Below are 20,247 nucleotides of genomic sequence, written 5' to 3'. Positions count from 1 at the left end.
AGTAATGCCCTAAGTATCTAGCAATGCCCCTGTAGGAAAATGCACTGAGATAAGAACATAAGAACATAAGAAGAGCCTGCTGGATTAGGCCAGTGGCCCATCTAGTCCAGCATCCTGTTCTCACAGTGGCCAATCAGGTGCCTGGGGGAAGCCCGCAAGCAGGACCTGAGTGCAAGAACACTCTCCCCTCCTGAGGCTTCCGGCAACTGGTTTTCAGAAGCATGCTGCCTCTGACTAGGGTGGCAGAGCACAGCCATCATAGCTAGTAGCCATTGATAGCCCTGTCCTCCATGAATTTGTCTAATCTTCTTTTAAAGCCATCCAAGCTGGTGGCCATTACTGCATCTTGTGGGAGCAAATTCCATAGTTTAACTATGCGCTGAGTAAAGAAGTACTTCCTTTTGTCTGTCCTGAATCTTTCAACATTCAGCTTCTTTGAATGTCCACGAGTTCTAGTATTATGAGGAAGAAGAACTTTTCTCTATCCACTTTCTCAATGCCATGCATAATTTTATACACTTCTATCATGTCTCCTCTGACCCGCCTTTTCTCTAAACTAAAAAGCCCCAAATGCTGCAACCTTTCCTCGTAAGGGAGTCGCTCCATCCCCTTGATCATTCTGGTTGCCCTCTTCTGAACCTTTTCCAACTCTATAATATCCTTTTTGAGATGAGGCGACCAGAACTGTACACAGTATTCCAAATGTGGCCGCACCATAGATTTATACAACGGCATTATGATATCGGCTGTTTTATTTTCAATACCTTTCCTAATTATCGCTAGCATGGAATTTGCCCTTTTCACAGCTGCCGCACACTGGGTCGACATTTTCATCGTGCTGTCCACTACAACCCCGAGGTCTCTCTCCTGGTCGGTCACCGCCAGTTCAGACCCCATGAGCGTATATGTGAAATTCAGTTTTTTTGCTCCAATATGCATAATTTTACACTTGTTTATATTGAATTGCATTTGCCATTTTTCCGCCCATTCACTCAGTTTGGAGAGGTCTTTTTGGAACTCTTCGCAATCCCTTTTTGTTTTAACAACCCTGAACAATTTAGTGTCGTCAGCAAACTTGGCCACTTCACTGCTCACTCCTAATTCTAGGTCATTAATGAACAAGTTGAAAAGTACAGGTCCCAATACCGATCCTTGAGGGACTCCACTTTCTCCAGCCCTCCATTGGGAGAACTGTCCATTTATTCCTACTCTCTGCTTTCTGCTTCTTAACCAATTCCTTATCCACAAGAGGACCTCTCCTCTTATTCCATGACTGCTAAGCTTCCTCAGAAGTCTTTGGTGAGGTACCTTGTCAAAAGCTTTTTGAAAGTCTAAGTACACTATGTCCACTGGATCACCTCTATCTATATGCTTGTTGACACTCTCAAAGAATTCTAATAGGTTACTGAGACAGGACTTTCCCTTGCAGAAGCCACGCTGCCTCTGCTTCAGCAAGGCTTGTTCTTCTATGTGCTTAGTTAATCTAGCTTTAACAATACTTTCTACCAGTTTTCCAGGGACAGAAGTTAAGCTAATTGGCCTGTAATTTCCGGGATCCCCTCTGGATCCCTTTTTGAATATTGGCGTTACATTGGCCACTTTCCAGTCCTCAGGCACGGAGGAGGACCCGAGGGACAAGTTACATATTTTAGTTAGCAGATCAGCAATTTCACATTTGAGTTCTTTGAGAACTCTCAGGTGGATGCCATCCGGGCCTGGTGATTTGTCAGTTTTTATATTGTCCATTAAGCCTAGAACTTCCTCTCTTGTTACCACTATTTGTCTCAGTTCCTCAGAATCCCTTCTTGCAAATGTTAGTTCAGGTTCAGGGATCTGCCCCATATCTTCCACTGTGAAGACAGATGCAAAGAATTCATTTAGCTTCTCTGCAATCTCCTTATCATTCTTTAGTACACCTTTGACTCCCTTATCATCCAAGGGTCCAATTGCCTCCCTAGATGGTCTCCTGCTTTGAATGTATTTATAGAATTTTTTGTTGTTGGTTTTCATGTTCTTAGCAATGTACTCCTCAAATTCTTTTTTAGCATCCCTTATTGTCTTCTTGCATTTCTTTTGCCAGAGTTTGTGTTCTTTTTTATTTTCTTCAGTTGGACAAGACTTCCATTTTCTGAAGGAAGTCTTTTTGCCTCTAAGAGCTTCCTTGACTTTGCTCGTTAACCATGCTGGCATCTTCTTGGCCCTGGCGGTACCTTTTCTGATCTGCGGTATGCAGTCCAGTTGAGCTTCTAATATAGTGTTTTTAAACAACTTCCAAGCATTTTTGAGTGATGTGACCCTCTGGACTTTGTTTTTCAGCGTTCTTTTTACCAATCCTCTCATTTTTGTGAAGTTTCCTCTTTTGAAGTCAAATGTGACCGCGTTGGATTTTATTGGTAATTGACCATTTACATGTATGTTTAATTTAATAGCACTACGGTCACTGCTCCCAATCGGTTCCACAACACTTACATCTCGCACCAGGTCCCGGTCCCCACTGAGGATTAAGTCCAGGGTTGCCGTCCCTCTGGTCGGTTCCATGACCAACTGGTCTAGGGAATAGTCATTTAGAATATCTAGAAATTTTGGAATGACGTGATGGAGCTTGATATAGAGAAAATCTATGGAATTAACTGCAGCCATGTGACAATGGAAAAACTCTCAAGAGATGAGCCAGTGCATTTTGTAAAAAAGAAGAACAGAGATATGACTTTACAACAATATTTCAGCAACTTATTCAGAATTGATGGGAAGAAAATATTTGGGATAGAGGAAATTCCCATCAGACTCTTATTATATGACTATGGTTATGACAGCAAGATTATTATGGAATACTGATAATGGAAGATTGGACACTGAAATTACTGGACTTAACAGGACTATTGAAGATGGAAGATGGAATTAATATGGATAATGGAATAATGGCTATTGAAATTATTGGACCTAACAGATTTTGATGAGATGGATTAATTGATATGTTTATTTGGACTATGGTTATGACAATAAGATTATTATTATTATTAACGAGATGGATTAATCGACATGTTTATTAGGAGAAAAATTGATAGATATATTTCTTAAAGAACTGAAACCTCTCTTTGACTTTTTGTGGAAAGAATAAAGTAATGTTTATGAGATTTGATGATTAATTAAGATAACTACTGGAGGAAAGTGATTTTATAATATAATTTAAGAGACAGGATTGTTATATATTGTAGACCTATAACTGATTTGATCTGCGACAAATGGGAAGTCAACATTTTATTTTTTTGTTTAATCATTTTTGTTTTGTTTTGTTTTTTGTCTTTGAATGTTTTATGATTTTGTTTTGTATGTTTTATGAAAATTTGAATAAAAATTATTGTAAAAACAACAAAAAAAAGAATATCTAGAAATTTTGCTTCTTTGTCATGACTGGAACACATATGCAGCCAGTCTATGTCTGGGTAGTTGAAGTCACCCATTACTGCCACATTTCCTAGTTTGGATGCTTCCTCAATTTCATATCTCATCTCCAGGTCTCCCTGAGCATTTTGATCAGGGGGACGATAGATCGTTCCCAGTATTAAATCCCTCCTGGGGCATGGTATCACCACCCACAATGATTCTGTGGAGGAGTCCGCCGCTTTTGGGGTTTCGAGCTTGCTGGATTCAATGCCTTCTTTCCGCCACCAATATGTGCTTCCCTGTCCTTCCGATATAGCTTATATCCAGGGATAACAGTATCCCACTGGTTTTCTCCATTCCACCAGGTCTCCGTTATGCTCACTATATCAATGCTCTTCTCTAAGACGAAGCACTCCAGTTCTCCCATCTTGGTTCGGAGGCTCCTAGCATTAGATGACACTTTTTATACCCAGAGGCTGTTTTCTGATAAGCAGGCCTCATGCTAAACATCTTTTTAAAACTCAGCAGTTTGGGTGTCTGCTGTGGAAACTACTAATAGGGAAATGCCAAAAATAACTTTATGGTTCAAGCTTGTGCTTCTACATTGCACTCAGCACCTAAACATCTCTTGTATCTTTAATCCTGGGTGTAGCCTCCAAAGGGCAGCTCTGGAAAGAGTTGAACAAGATTAACATTTTCTGGGATAGATATAGATCATCCTTATTTCTCTGAGTTGTAACATGAATTGTATAAGAAATCACCACCCACTATGGAATTAATTGCTTTGTGTTCGTGAAAGACTTCAAACACTGTTAGGCAAGAGCAAATTGTTAGGTTAAATAAGGTCTTGTACTGTATAATCATAGTTATGTTCATTGTTATTGCAACACTGTTAACCTGCTCAGTTCAATTCAGCTGGTGTGTGAAGCTTTTCCCAGACTGCTAATGTCTCCAAATCACGTTACTTTTAAAAGCAGAGGAGCAGATTCTGGTTTTAAAAAAGAAAACTGGGCAAGTCTATGGGATTACTAGGAATTTACAGTTGCTAGCTTATGCACATTTACCACTGACCTCTGTGGGACTTACTTCTGAGTAAAATATGCAGAGGATCAAATTGCAGACTATGTAGATGTTGTTTAAGCATAGAAGAAGGTGAAAATGTAGTATAGCCCTCTTCTTTTTCACTAGGCCATCCTATAAAAAAAAATTAAAAGACTTTAAAAAGAAATGAGAGAAAACTAGGAGAAACACAAGAAAGAACAGAAAGAATCCTTTCTGAACAAACAAGAATGCATCTTAAAACTGACATTCTGACCCTCAATTAAGAGAGTAGACCACATGCCTCATGATCAGCCCAGGAATTTGATACATGCATTTATTGATGAAAAGTTGGCAGGTTGCTGCATTTAGTTCATGTTCAGTCAGAAGTTTCTTATTTTGGGAAATTAAAGTAACAATATTTCCTGTGCCTCAGGTTTTTTGGTGGATCGCGTGCACCACTCTGGTCATGTAGGCTTCTTCTGATTGCCTACACAAGGGAACTACAGATGAAATACTTTATAATAATAATAATAAAATTTTATTTGTTAGTCGCCCATCTGTCTGACTTAACAGACACTCTGGGCGACTTACACAATATAAAACACAATTTAAAACATATTCATACAACAGTAAACCACCTGTTAGTAATAGCCTAACCCACCCCAGAAATCCCATAGGCCTGCCTGAATAACAAGGTCTTTAAGGCTCGACGAAAAGCCATCAGGGAGGACACATGTCGAAGGTCAAAAGGAAGCAAGTTCCAGAGGGTGGGGGCCACGACCGAGAAGGCCCTCTCTCTGGTACGCACCAGCCTAGCTGTTTTCACTGGTGGGACCGAGAGAAGGTCTTGTGAGGCCGATCTTGTTTGGCGGCATATTTGGTGATACTGGAGGCGTTCCTTCAGATAAACTGGGCCAAAACCGTTTAGGGATTTAAAGGTTAATACCAACACCTTGAATTGGGCCCGGTATACAACTGGCAACCAGTGTAGCTCCATCAACACTGGGGTGACATGATCCCGGCGACGGCTTTGCTTTATTAAGCGTGCCGCCGCATTCTGTACCAGCTGCAATTTCCGGACCGTCTTCAAGGGTAACCCCACGTAGAGCGCATTACAGTAGTCTAATCGAGAGGAGACCAGGGCATGTATCACTCGTGGAAGCAGATGTATAGGAAGGTAGGGTCGCAGCCTCTGTACCAGATGAAGTTGGTACCAGGCTGCCCGACTTACTGCAGCTACCTGGGGCTCCATGGACAGTTGAGAGTCCAAAATGACCCCCAGGCTGCGGACCTGGTCCTTTAGGGGCAATCTCACCCCATTAAGCACCAGGTCAAAGTTTCCCAACCTTCCCTTATCCCCCACCAGTAACACCTCGGTCTTGTTGGGGTTCAGCTTCAGCCTGTTCTCTCCCATCCATCCACTTACGGACTCCAGGCAATTGGACAAGGTTTCCACAGCCAACTCTGGTGAGGATTTAAATGAGAGATAGAGCTGCGTGTCATCCGCATACTGGTGACACTGCAGCCCAAAACTCCTGATGATAGCTCCCAGAGGTTTCATATAAATGTTGAATAGCATGGGAGCGAGCATAGAGCCCTGTGGCACACCACAATTAAGGGGCCAAGGGTCTGAAACCTCATCCCCCAACGCTACTCGTTGATATCTGTTGGAGAGATATCAACAGGGATATTATGAAACTTGTTTGTTAGCTTGTTAGATGTATAGATGGCCATGGAGGAGGAACAGGAAAAGGAGGCAAGAAACAGGCAGGGAGTCAGAATTAAGCAGATATTTGCCCACTCCAGTCTACAGCCTGTCTCTTGACTCATTGTGCCTTCTTATTCCTCCTCCACAGTCTAGCACTGCTGGGGAGGCTATTGCTGTAGCCGCTGCCTGCCACCGGTATGTGTCTGCATGATAGAGACCTGCCACCGGTGTCTATCTGCCTCACTTGCCGGCTGCACTGCTTGCTCCTGCCTACATCCCACCCCAAAGAGACAGCGGCAACCAAGACAGGATTGGACACATGAGAGGGTGGGGACAAGCTGTCAGTAGAGAGCATACCTGGTGGGAATCTCCTCTGGCAAAAGATAAGGAAAAGGGGCTTGGCTGGCTGATGCGCGCGCGTCTGTCCCCCCCAGCAGCATTATTACGGCTCAGGGCTTCTTGGGGATTTGTGTCCCTCCTGGCACTCTATCGTTCGCCCGGGGTATGTGCTCTCCTGCCTCCTCCTTCTGCATGGTGGTGAGGGGGAGGGGAAATCAGCGGTGGCAAATCTGTAGTGTGTGTGTGTGTGTGTGAGAGAGAGAGAGAGGCTGCAAGTGGGGGTGGCCTAAAGGGACCTTGAACTTCTAAATTTGCCACTACACTACTGCTCTGGAGAGTCACAGGTTTCCTATCCCTGCCCTAAATGTTTGATGATACAGTAGGGCGCCACTTATACGGCGGGTTAGGGACCAGGCCCCTGCCGTAAAGCGGAACCCATAGACTATAATGGGGCCGCCACGCAGAAATGACACAAAATGCTGTAAAATCGCAAAATCGGCTTTAAAAAGGGAAATTTCCAGCCACCGCATTAGCGGAATGCCGGAATGCGAACCACCGGTAAGCGGGGCCCTACTGTACGAGGAATGTAGGAAGCTGTATTATACCTAGGTAGACCATTGATATTTTCTGGTATTCTTTACACTCATTGGCAGCAGCTTCCTATGATTTACCAGTGGTACCTAGAGATGTCAGTGATATAACTTGGGACCTTTGGCACGCAAAGCATGTGCTCCACCTCTTTGCTCTTTCAGACAAAACTGGGCTCAGTGTAGCCAGAGCCTAGATGTGGCTGTTTAATGATAGTTATTGCACTATTCCTGGTTTCTGAATGGAAAGGAAAGATTAAGAACAATATTCATAAGTTACACACAAGATAGAGCAAAGTGTGCTTTTTAGAGCACATTATCAAGACATCCTCAATCCCATTCCAGGATAACATCTCAGTAGTAGCTGTGGACCAATGGACTAATAACCCCAAGTCTAAATGAATTATTTGGTAAAGACACTGGAACTAGTAAACTTAAAGTGTTATCCAAGTAAATCATACTCTGAACAGACTCACTGTAATCAACACAATTAACTCAAGTATGATTTCAACGGAGGCAGTGTTATTGAGCATTAATTTTTAAATTGCTTATTATACCTGATTCAGCTTATTTATCTCCTCCACAGGCATGGTAATGTTATTGAGATCCTATTCTATTCCAGTATTAAATTGCTTCATTAACTTCTCTAAATTTACCACATTTAGTTCTGATTCCTAATCTAATCCAAAACTAAGGCACATGGGGTGGGGATTCCCCCTTCTGGTTTCCTCCCATTTCTCATTCTTTTTAAAAATAATTCTGTTTATTCTTTCAAACTCTTTCACATTAATCTGTGTTTAAACTCCTATAACTTCTGCAGCTAGATCCTATGCACATTTACTCAGTATGTGTGAGTTCCTTGGAAAGTAATCAGGTCCAGTATGAAATAATCCAGGTGAAATCCCCTTCTGTCTTGCGTTGTTTCTGGGATAACGCAAGCCCAGGGTCCATATTCCACCAATATTTATTTATTTATTTATTACATTTATACCCCGCCTTTCTTTTCATGAAACCCAAGACGGCTTACATATTTTTCCCAGGCGGTCCCCATCCAGGCACTCACCAGGCCTGACCCTGCTTAGCTTCAGCAAGGAGCTGGCTTTATGTGCCTTCAGACCATAGCCTAGAACCATTTCAGGTGGACATTCACTAAGAAGAGGGAATGGAGGAGGTAGTTGCCTTGCCTTTGGGTGTACAAGATTCTGGGAACAAAATTCACTGTAGAATAAACCATAAAAAAGCAGTGCATACAGTATTAAAGGCAGGAGTCCTATAGAGGAAAAAGAAAAAAAGTTGTATTGTTATGCTTGCCTCAGATCTCTGAGTGAAGAGAACTTTAGTGGCTCAACATGTAACAACACTGTTTCCTTTGGAATGAGGTCACTGGGGGATTATTTTTGTGATGTATGGTTTATTTGTACACATTTACGAGTGAGTGCAGATGACAATACCTAACTCCAACAGATGTCCCAAAGTTCACTGCTTCCCCATCAGATTTCTGGGGGAACATACATGGTTGGCTCCATGTTTGAAGGGCCCTGAAGCAAGAAATCCTTCATAGACCCCACTCCCTTAGTGAGTCTGTGTCAGCCCTGGGGACACATACAGCCCTCAAAATGCTGTTAGCTTCTAGAATCTAAAACTCAGCTCTCTCCCTGTCTCTACCTCCAAAACTGCAATCTATTTTTCTTTTTCTTTACAAGCAAACACCTATGACATGGCCTCCAGTCCCAGGAGTGGAGAAGACATGCCTTCTTTTGCCATATTGGCTCTTCCTTTTCTAAGCTATCACTAGCTGTTTAGTTTATGTGGCAACATACTGCCTCTAGCTTACATAACAAAAGAGATAAGTAACAGACCTGGCCAGGCCGTTTACTTAACAAAAGAAACTAATCTGATTAGTTTAGCAATTCTCTCCTTTTCCAGAACCAGCTATTCCAACAAGAATCATAGGGGTTAGGGAGACCCCAAAAGATAACTTAGCTCAACCCTCAAATCCATAACATTGGGAAAGAAAAACATATTTCTAATATTAAAATGGAGAATAAAATCAAGGAGACATCAAAAGGAAGAAATATTGTAGTAGTGATTTAGTTACCCTCACATAGACTGGGTAAATGTGTGTTCCAGTCATGACAAAGAGGTAACCTTTCTAGAAGGTTATGTCATTCTGTATATCAAAGAGGATGTAGCCCAGTAAACTAGAAATCTCCAAAGGGGCAGACTCCTCCACAGAATCACTGCAGATGGTGGTACCGGACCCTAAGAAGAAGCACTGGGGATGTGCTATCATTCCCTGACCAAAATGTCTAGGATGATCTTGAGATGAAGAATGAAATCAAGGAGACATATAAAGGAGGAAGTGCTGTAGTAATGGGTAACTTCAGTTACCCTTGCATAGACCATGTACTAGCATCCTCCAGTCACAACAAAGAGGTAAAATTTCTAGATAGCCTAAATGACTGTGCCTTTGAACTGACCAGAGGGGAGGTGACTCTGGACTAAGTGGCACCCAGGAACTGGTGTGAGATGTTTGTTGAACCAACTGGAAGCAGTGATCACAGCACTATCAAATTCAACATCTATATAAGTGGACAATTACCAAGAATATTCAGTGGTCACATTTGACTTTGAAGAGCAAACTTCCCCAAAATGAGGGGACTGGAAAAGAAGTTGAAATGGAAAGTCCAGAGAGCCATATCCCTGCAGAAGGCTTGGGGTTATTCAAAACCACAATAATAGAAGCTCAGCAGAATGTATACCACAGATCAGGAAAAGTACCAACTGTTGGGCTGGTGACCAGTAGGCATTACTGTCTCTAGTAGTTTTCCATGAAGCCTGCAAGTGTGAAGACGTAACTGTGGTTAAGGGGGAGTTATGTCTATGCCCTGTCTGGGAACGGACGGCCAGGGCCGTTGCTATGGTAGCCATCTGATAGCGACTGGGAAAGTTCTAACAGAGTCTATGTGTTGTTGTTTTTCTGAATTATGCCTCTGAGCTGAGAGGCTGTCTTTTGTGTTTATCTATGGAGAGAGATGTACCAGAAGGGGGGTGACTGAAGAATCTCTACATGTATTTACTCTTAAGCCTCTGGCTTTAATGTCTTTCAATAAAGACTCTTAACATGCTCTGAAGAAGTTTCTTGCTCAACTTAACTCCAATGTAATGTATGCTGTTTCACACAACAACGCACACAAGCCAACAGTGGTAGCAGAGGATGGTTACGCTCCACAGCGCATTACACCGGAGTAAGTTGCTGGTCTGAACGGCAGACGGAGTTCCAGAGAGGGCAGCTTGATTGATTGAACCAGACGGAGGTGAGCAACATGGCTGTAAACCTGTCTGGGGGAGGCTTGCCGATGGAACGACTTAATGAAAAGAATTATGGCAGCTGGAAGCCGAGGATGCGGGCTTTGCTGATAACAGAGGATTTATGGGACGTGATTGAGGAAAAAACCCCGGCGGTACTGACTGCGGCCTGGAAGCGTCGAGACCAGAGGGCGCGGGCGTTTATAATCTTGGCTCTATCGGATTCTCAACTGATGTGTGTGAGAGATGAGCCGTCGGCTAAACAGATCTGGGACGCGTTGCAGGATTTGTCCCAGGAATGGCAGCGGAGGCAGGAGGCGCAGAGAGCCCAGCCGGTGGAGGCTGTCAGAAGCAAGGAGGAGAAATGTGCCGAACTGGAGCAGGCTGTCGAAAGCAGACAGGAAAACAAGCGAGAGCAGCAGCGGCTGAAGTCTTGTTTTGCCAGTGGGGCTTGTGGGCATCTCCGTAAAGATTGTGCAATCAAGCGAAACTCCAGGGACGGAGGCTTGAAGCAGGGAAGTGTGAACTTTGTTTGTAAACAGAAGTCTAAAGACTTGGAACAAATTAACTTTATTGTCGACAGCGGAGCAAGCCATATATTAATTAAAGACAGACGTTTGTTTTACGTTTCAGAAGAAGTGAAAGACTTTGTTTTACTTGCTGATGGATCACGGAAATCCGTAAAAGCTAAAGGTCTGGTTAAGTTTGACAAACTTGGACTAATGTCAGACTGTTTGTTTGTTCCGGAATTGGCTCATAATATTTTATCAGTTAGCAAACTGGTAAGTTGTAATTATTCAATTTTGTTCCACAAAGACCAATGTTTTATAATGAGGGGAGATGAAGTGTGCATGCAGGGAAGCCTTAATGATTCACAGTTTGTAATAAAGAGCAGTCAAGCAGGGTGTGCTGTGTTAAACGCTGAGGCACAGGTACATCAGGGCTGCGTCCATGAATGGCATAAAAGGCTGGGGCATGCAAACCTTGACACGATAAGGAAAACCCCTTTGCACAGTGAAGACATGCGTTTAAAAGATTGTGGACAGTTAATGGATTGTGATTCTTGTAATCAAGCTAAAATGACTATTGCACCAATAAACCGGGAGGCTGAGAGAACCACAACAGCTCCCTACCAGCTAGTTCATGTTGATTTAGCAGGGCCAATAAATGCTTCACGAGGAGGTGCGAAATTCTACATGGTACTGGTAGATGATTTTTCAAGGTTTTGTCATGTTTTTCTGTTAAAGCATAAAAGTGAAGCTGAGCAGAAGCTGAAACTGTTCATTAAGAGAATCGAAACTCAACACTTGGTCACGGTAGGGGCTATACGCTCGGACCAAGGTGGGGAATTTACGAGTAAAGCATTGAGTGACTTTCTGGAGAGTAAGGGAATAAACCAGAATTTCACTGCTCCACACAGCCCATTTTCCAATGGAACTGCTGAGAGAAAAAAATAGGGTGCTTGGGGAAGCAATGAGAGCCATGCTGCTGGATTGCAGTTTAGGGAATTCTTTCTGGGCAGAAGCAATTCTTTATGCAAATTACATTCACAACAGGGTGTTACACAGTGCTATTGGAATGTCTCCTTATGAGAAACTTACTGGCAGAAAGCCTAGAATACAACACATTCAAAAATTCGGGGCAAGGTGCTGGATCCACATTCCACAGGGAAAAAGGAGGGGCAAGCTTGCGCCCAGAGCACAGCAAGGTTTTGTTTTGGGATTTCAGAATGCATATTACAGAGTTTGGTGTCCAGAAACACAGCAGTTAATTCTGAGCAGAAGCATTAAAGTCTCAGAAAAGCCTTGGGATCAAAGGGAGACAGTCCTTCTTACAGGAACAAATGACACACAAACACAAACACGAACACAATCACAGAAATGTCAGCCAGATGTTAACATTAAAGTGGAAGGTACACAAATTCCTCTCAGAGATGCTTTGCATGAGCTCATTTCTGGAAAACGCAGATCAAAGAAACGAAAAGCTGAGGAAATGGAAGCTCCTGCGCAGGTTGTGCCAAGCACAAGCACAAATGGGGGGGCAGAGAGAGCCGAGGCTCTGGTTCCTTTAAGACGCTCCACGAGAGCGAATTTAGGCAAACCGCCTGACAGATTTACTGTGGGATTAATAACAAGTCCTGGAATGAATAAAGTTGTAGACATGGATCCTGAGACACTTTATTTGACATGTGTTGAACCAAAGTTTGAGTGAATAAAGTTTTGAACTGTACTGAGATGTAAGTTTGAACTGTACTGAACTGAAAATGCAATGTACTGAAATGTATTGCAAGAGGTATTGTAGAAATGTATGACTGTATGACTATGTATTATGGAGATGTATTTCATGTGTATTTTGCAGTCTTAATGGGAAAAAGGGAGGCTGTTGGGCTGGTGACCAGTAGGCATTACTGTCTCTAGTAGTTTTCCATGAAGCCTGCAAGTGTGAAGACGTAACTGTGGTTAAGGGGGAGTTATGTCTATGCCCTGTCTGGGAACGGACGGCCAGGGCCGTTGCTATGGTAGCCATCTGATAGCGACTGGGAAAGTTCTAACAGAGTCTATGTGTTGTTGTTTTTCTGAATTATGCCTCTGAGCTGAGAGGCTGTCTTTTGTGTTTATCTATGGAGAGAGATGTACCAGAAGGGGGGTGACTGAAGAATCTCTACATGTATTTACTCTTAAGCCTCTGGCCTTAATGTATTTCAATAAAGACTCTTAACATGCTCTGAAGAAGTTTCTTGCTCAACTTAACTCCAATGTAATGTATGCTGTTTCACACAACAACGCACACAAGCCAACACCAACAAGGCCAAGAGGATGCCTGTGCTGTTATCAAACAGAGTTAAGGAAGCTATCAGAGGCAAGGTTTCCTTCAGAAAATGGAAGCCTTGTCCAAAGTAGAAAGAAAGAAACACAGACTTTGGCACAAGAAATGCAAGCAGTGGCAGTGATTTGATCAGAAAAGAAATCTTGGGGTCACAGTGGATAGCTCAAATATGTTGACCCAGTGTGCAGCAGCTGTGAAAAAGGTGAATTCCATGTTAGGGATCATTAGGAAAGGAATTAAAAATAAAACTGCCAATATCATAATGATGTCATACAGATCTATATATGATCACACTTGTACAGTTCTATTTTCCACACCTCAAAAAAGATACTGTAGAGCTTGAAATGGTTCAGAAAAGGGCAACCATAGGGCTGGAACAACCATAGGGCTGGAACAACTTCCCTTTGAGGGAACAACTTCCCTTTGAGGGAATGTTACAACATTTTGAAATTAAAAATGATTAAAAGGGAATATAATAGAGGTATATAAAATTATGCAAGGTGTGGAGAAAGTCCCTCATGCCATCTCCCCCTTCCCTCAGTACTAGAACCTGCGGTCATTCAATGAAGCTGAATGTTGGAAGATTCAGGACAGAACAAAGGAAGTAAATCTGCACACAGTGCATAGTTAATACTATGAAATTCACTACCACAAGATATAGTAATGGCCACCAACTTGGATGGCTCTAAAAAGGATTAGAGAAATTCAATCACTGCTAGCATGATAGCTGTATTCTACTTCCACTGTCGGAGGCAGTATGCTTCTGAACACCAGTTGCTGGGGAGCACAAGTGGAATCAGTGCTGTTTTGCTGATGTCCTGCTTTTGGGTATTCCATAGGCATCTAGTTAGCCACTGTGAAAACAGGAAGCTGACTAGATGGGCTTTTGGTCTGATCCAGTAGGGCTTTTTTATGTTCTTATAAATGGCATCTATTGGTATAGGTATATTGAGTATTATTTTTCTGTAGGTGCTAGTTTACACATCACTTGGTAATCTACATTCTGTATCAAAGAGTGAACCAGGTTAATCAGTTTATGATTAGCAAATATATTAAATTTCATAAGCAATGTATGGCATGACTAGCACTAGTAATTCAAAGAAGATCTCTCAGCTGTGATATTTGTTAGCTGATGCTGTTCTGGAACACAGAAAGGGCCAAAGTTAACATAAGAACATAAGAAGAGCCTGCTGGATCAGGCCAGTGGCCCATCTAGTCCAGCATCCTGTTCTCACAGTGGCCAATCAGGTGCCTGGGGGAAGCCCGCAAGCAGGACCCGAGTGCAAGAACATTCTCCCCTCCTGAGGCTTCTAGCAACTGGTTTTCAGAAGCATGCTGCCTCTGACTAGGGGGGCAGAGCACAGCCATCATGGCTAGTAGCCATTGATAGCCCTGTCCTCCATGAATTTGTCTAATCTTCTTTTAAAGCCATCCAAGCTGGTGGCCATTACTGCGTCTTGTGGGAGCAAATTCCATAGTTTAACTATGAGAGCTCTATCTCTCATTTAAATCTTCACCAGAGTTGGCTGTGGATACCTTGTCCAAGTGCCTGGAGTCCGTAAGTGGATAGATGGGAGAGAACAGGCTGAAGCTGAACCCCGATAAGACTGAGGTATTACTAGTGGGGGACAAGGGAAGGTTGGGTGATTTTGACCTGATACTTAATGGGGTGAGTTTGCCCCTGAAGGACCAGGTCCGCAGTCTCGGGGTCATCTTGGACTCCCAGCTGTCTATGGAGGCTCAGGTTTCTGCAGTGAGCCGGGCAGCTTGGTACCAACTTCATCTAGTACAGAGGCTGCGACCCTATCTTCCCATACATCTGCTCCCACGAGTGATACATGCCCTGATCTCCTCTCGATTAGACTACTGTAATGCGCTCTACGTGGGGTTACCCTTGAAGACGGTCCGGAAACTCCAGCTGGTACAAAACGCGGCGGCACGCTTAATAAAGCAGACCCGCCGCCGCGATCATATCACCCCAGTGTTGATTGAATTACACTGGTTGCCAGTTGTATACCGGGCCCAATTCAAGGTGTTGGTTTTAACCTTTAAAACTCTATACGGTTCCGGCCCAGTTTATCTGAAGGAGCGCCTCCAGTATCACCAAATATGCCGCCAAACAAGATCAGCCTCACAGGACCTTCTCTCGGTCCCACCGACTAAGACAGCTAGGTTGGTGCGGACCAGGGAGAGGGCTTTTTCGATCGTGGCCCCCACCCTCTGGAACTTACTTCCCTTTGACCTTCGGCATGCCCCCTCCCTGTTGACTTTTCGCCGAGCCTTGAAGACCTGGCTCTTCAGGCAGGCCTATGGGATCTCTGGGGTGGGTTAGGTTTTACACTGTATTAATGTAAGATGGTCTTCAGATGAGATGTTATGATATTAATAATGTGATGATTATGTATATGAGCAGGTTGTATTTTATATTGTATTTTATATTGTACGTCGCCCATAGTGTCCGTTCAGTCGGACAGATGGGCGTCTGCTAAATAAAATTTTATTATTATTATTATTTTATTATTATTAACTATGCGCTGAGTACAGAAGTACTTCCTTTTGTCTGTCCTGAATCTTCCGACATTCAGCTTCTTTGAATGTCCACGAGTTCTAGTATTATGAGAGAGGGAGAAAAAATTTTCTCTATCCACTTTCTCAATGCCATGCATAATTTTATACACTTCTATCATGTCTCCTTTGACCCGCCTTTTCTCTAAACTAAACCCCCCCAAATGCTGCAACCTTTCCTCATAAGCGAGTCGCTCCATCCCCTTGATCATTCTGGTTGCCCTCTTCTGAACCTTTTCCAACTCTATAATATCCTTTTTGAGATGAGGCGACCAGAACTGTACACAGTATTCCAAATGCGGCCCGCACCATAGATTTATACAACGGCATTATGATATCGCCTGTTTTATTTTCAATACCTTTCCTAATTATCGCTGGCATGGAATTTGCCTTTTTCACAGCTGCTGTACACTGGGTCGACTTTTTCATCGTGCTGTCCACTACAACCCCGAGGTCTCTCTCCTGGTTGGTCACCGCCAGTTCAGACCCCATGAGCGTATATGTGAAATTCAGATTTTTTGCTCCAATATGCATAATTTTACACTTGTTTATACTGAATTGCATTTGCCATTTTTCCGCCCATTCACTCAGTTAATTTTAATTTTGCTGTTTACAAAAGCAGGTCATTATATTGAGTGACTACAGCAATTATCCTATAGCAATTTACTATGATGTTCATGAACCTATATGAGAAGCCATCATCTCTAGCATCCAACCATATGGTAGGATGATTTTTATCACATATTTGCACCCAAGCAAAATACAGAAACCAGGTGTGTCGTAAAATGCTCCTTAGCACATGGTGGATGCCACTGGAAACCACATGCCGAAGAAACCATTAAGTAACTATGGGGGTAAATGGTTATCTGTAACCATTTTTAGGGACCTATTTTTATCTTGCTGCATATAATGGAAATTGTATTGACATTTGACACAGAAGCAAGAGAAGCCATTTTTTTCAAGTCAGCTGGTAATCCTGTTTCTAGCTGGAGGTAGTCATAAACAGGTGTTTCAAAACAAGGCGAACAAGATGAACCAGCACAGCTATTTGGCAGAGGAAGGCAACAGACTTGACTGAGCAGCCTCAGGATTGCATAAGAATGACTTTTAGTTTTAATTCATTGGATTCCTTACAACTATGAAATGAGATAACGTCACAACAAAACAAACCCCAAACCTCAAGACAAACAAATCCCAAACAATAACAAACAACAACAACAAAAGGTGGGGGAGATCTAAGTCTCTATGGCTGGATTTGCTTAATTTGGAAGTAAATCCAATTGAGCTCAGGTCTTCTTTGCAAATGGTTTTTAAGGTTGAAATATAAATTATTATTTCATTAAAACACTTCTAGGGTAAAGTAAGATAAATAATGTCTATTTTTAGTAGCCTCCATGCAACTTTATTTCTTTTCAAGTGTTTATTCTTGATACAACAAATGCAAACCTGACTTGCTTCATTATGAAAGTTTATATTTTAGTAAGTATAGACTTTCACCTTCACTGACATAATGAGGTCCACAGAGAAAGATGAAATAAATTTAACACTGCTCAAATTAGAAGACCAAGGGAATGTATCTTGAGTTGCAAAGATCTTCTACAAATCTTGCTCTTAAGAGACAGAAGACATATGAATTAGTATCTTAAAGCGGCCATTTCACATGTAACACATTTGCTTTATTTATTTAAGACATTTATATTCTGCCTCTCAGAAAAAGTTGCAGGAAAAGTGGTAATATGACTATAGCAAAGGCACTTGGAGCAAGGCCTCACCTGCAGCTGCCATAGGGACTCACACAGGAGACATGGTCTGAAAATATTTAGGCCAAGATCATATGGGATAGCCAATTTTTTCTCTGTGTGAGAGAAAAAATAGGAGAAAATAATAATTTAATATCAGGGGACCCTTGTAGGCAGTCACTATAGAAGTGTGTTTTGAGTCCTGGAAAAGTGCTATTTTCCTACAATGTAGGTGGAAGTGCTGGGAACATCTGCTTTCCTTTCCATAACTTTGTTCTAACATCTGGGAAAGGTCAGGTATAGCTGTAGCAGTATCCTTTATTTGTCATTTTTACATGTCTGCCATGCTAAACTAACTGCCAGATAGAATCCTATTATTCAAAAAACCCTTTTAATCAAGTTTTTAGACATGGAAGATTTACAGTGCAATCCTAAACATGCCTACTTAGAAATACGCCTGATGGAGTTCAGTAGGACTTACTCCCAGATAGCATATATAGGAGTTCAGCCTTACAAATGTGCCAACTTGTCTGACTTTCTCATGGCTAAAGTGTCTTCAAGGTGCCTTGTTGGTGGTGCATTATAGGTGATCCAGGGGGTCTCCATTCCAGCTCCTGCCATGTCATTTGTGCCCCTAATTCTGTGCTTGCAGCAGTTTAACATAGCACCCTTAGAGGGCATTTGGTGATTTTGGTCATTGCTCTCAACTTCGTTTTGACTCTGTCATGAATGATGTCATGGGTTCTGACTTTTGATACCTGCCGCCCTGGTTCACCATTTGTTGTGCCAGTCCTAAATACATGTTAGCATTTAAGTTCATAAATTGGGCTGTTTCATTTGGGACTAAAATACTTGAAATCCATGTCTTCTGTGTTAAATTGCTTGTGGACAGAAGTTCAGGGGCTGGATTACCTTCCCTATAAGACAGTTTTTTTAAACGCATTTATTTTTTGTTTAGAAAAAAGGTGAAGGGGAGACAAAGTAGAGGTTTATAAAAGTGGGTAGAGATAAATTTTCTTCCTTCCATAATACTAGTACTTGGAGACTCCCAATGAAATTGATTGACAGTAGATTCAGGATGGAAAAAATAAACTTCACAGGATAAATAGTGTATGGTATTTTCTGCTACAATGTATGGTGATGGCCACGGGCTTAGATGACTTTAAAATAGGATTAGACAAAGACTCTCAACCCTATTGGCAATGACAGCTAAATGTAGCCGTCATGTTCAGCATATACCTCTAGATACCTGTTGCTGGAAGAAAAACAGTGTGAGGACAGATGTCTACAGCCTGCTTGTGGCTTCCTGGATCCATCTGGCTGCTGTTGGAAACAGGATGCTGGACTAGAGGGGGGGTCTGGATTTTGTCCAACAGTGCACGTCTCATGACTACCTTCAGTTAAAGTAGGTAGTATAGTTCTTCTTCTTATAAAGAAACAGTGTGGGCCAATAGAGAGAGAGAAAAGTGTGTGTGGAAATATAGGTTCAAATCCTACTACTGCCATCACCGTGGGCAATTCACTATCAGCCTCAGTTTCTTATCTGTAAAATGGGAATAACAGGAATTTATTTCACAGGATTTATTGTGAGTGTCAAACACGACCTGGCAAATAGGAAATTGTTATATGTAGTTCCTACTATTACTTCTTACATGTATATTTTTACAAGGCAGACTTATTCTTAAATACTAGTCAAACTGACAACATTAAACTTTTTTACCTTTGCTGGCAATTTGTTTTGTATATTTAAGTGGTTTACCATGAAATTTAGTGCTACTTCTTCATAATGCACTTGTCTCTCACACTATTAAGTAAGCCCCACTAAACCTTTCATTCTCAGGAAACTGGCTTCACATTAATATTAAATTACACAGTGCTGTGTAGCCACTTGTTAATATTAGCTCTCCTGGGGAAGATTAGTTTTTATTGCTATTATATATTATAATAGAATTGACACTGCAGGATTAATAATGTAGATGCCAATTCTTTAGATGAAATTATGCAGGGAAATGCCTGGACCTATTAAGAACTTCACTGAATACTGAAGGGGCTGCTCAGGACAGCAATAGTCTGGCCCTACAGATTTATTTGTGCAAGACTGGGGCAATATTATCTGAAAACACTGTCATAAAAAAGAATGAGAAAACATTTGGTTTATTATACCTGAAGGTTAAAGTCTGTACAATGTGCTGATGCAGGGAACGTTTGCTGGCATATGGACAACAGCATTCCACAACCTGATGGGGTCAGCTACCTTTGATTTTCATGGCTCAAAGACTGAGGCGTCCCTGTGCTGCTGGGACTTGGCACAACAGTTCAGGGTACAGCAGGGGTGGGAGCTTGTAGCTCTCCAGATGTTGCTGGACTACAAATCCCATCATTCCTTGACCTTTGGCCATGTTGGCTAGGGCTGATGGGAACTGGAGTCCAAGAACATCAGGAGGGCCACAGATATCACATCCGTGGAGCACAAGATTCAATGACCTATTGTATCTGGTGGTTGCACAAGGTTGCTTCCAGCTGTTTCCTGCTTCCCTCATGCTGCAGATACAAAATAAGTAGTTGCTATTGTCAGTGTACAGACAGCAATGTTGAGGGTGGATACTGAAACTGCCCTTGTGTGGCCTGAAGGTGTCAGGCTCGCCGATTAAGCTTGTCTGCCACTTGCAAAAGCACCATCACTGGGAGAAGCGGCCCTCTCCAAGCATTCTTAGCCTCTCAGCTGCTGCTATTCTCTTTAGAAAGCTGC

The 20,247-nt window shown here is 42.3% G+C and overlaps 1 protein-coding gene across 1 annotated transcript in view; it reads right to left on the bottom strand.

Moving 5' to 3' along the window:
* The window catches only part of PRSS35 (serine protease 35), a 56,790-nt gene that overhangs the window by 34,991 nt on the left and 1,552 nt on the right, over nucleotides 1–20,247 (bottom strand). Inside the window, exon 2 of the mRNA XM_061623245.1 lies at nucleotides 4,471–4,578. The gene's annotated coding sequence lies outside the window, so the exon portion shown is untranslated. The remainder of the gene's footprint in view (nucleotides 1–4,470; nucleotides 4,579–20,247) is intronic.

This window comes from Rhineura floridana, chromosome 4 (genome assembly GCF_030035675.1).
Source record: "Rhineura floridana isolate rRhiFlo1 chromosome 4, rRhiFlo1.hap2, whole genome shotgun sequence".
In the NCBI taxonomy this organism is placed as follows: Eukaryota; Metazoa; Chordata; class Lepidosauria; order Squamata; family Rhineuridae; genus Rhineura; species Rhineura floridana.
Note: the sequence above shows the minus strand (reverse complement) of the source record. Positions and strands in the feature narration are given on the sequence as shown.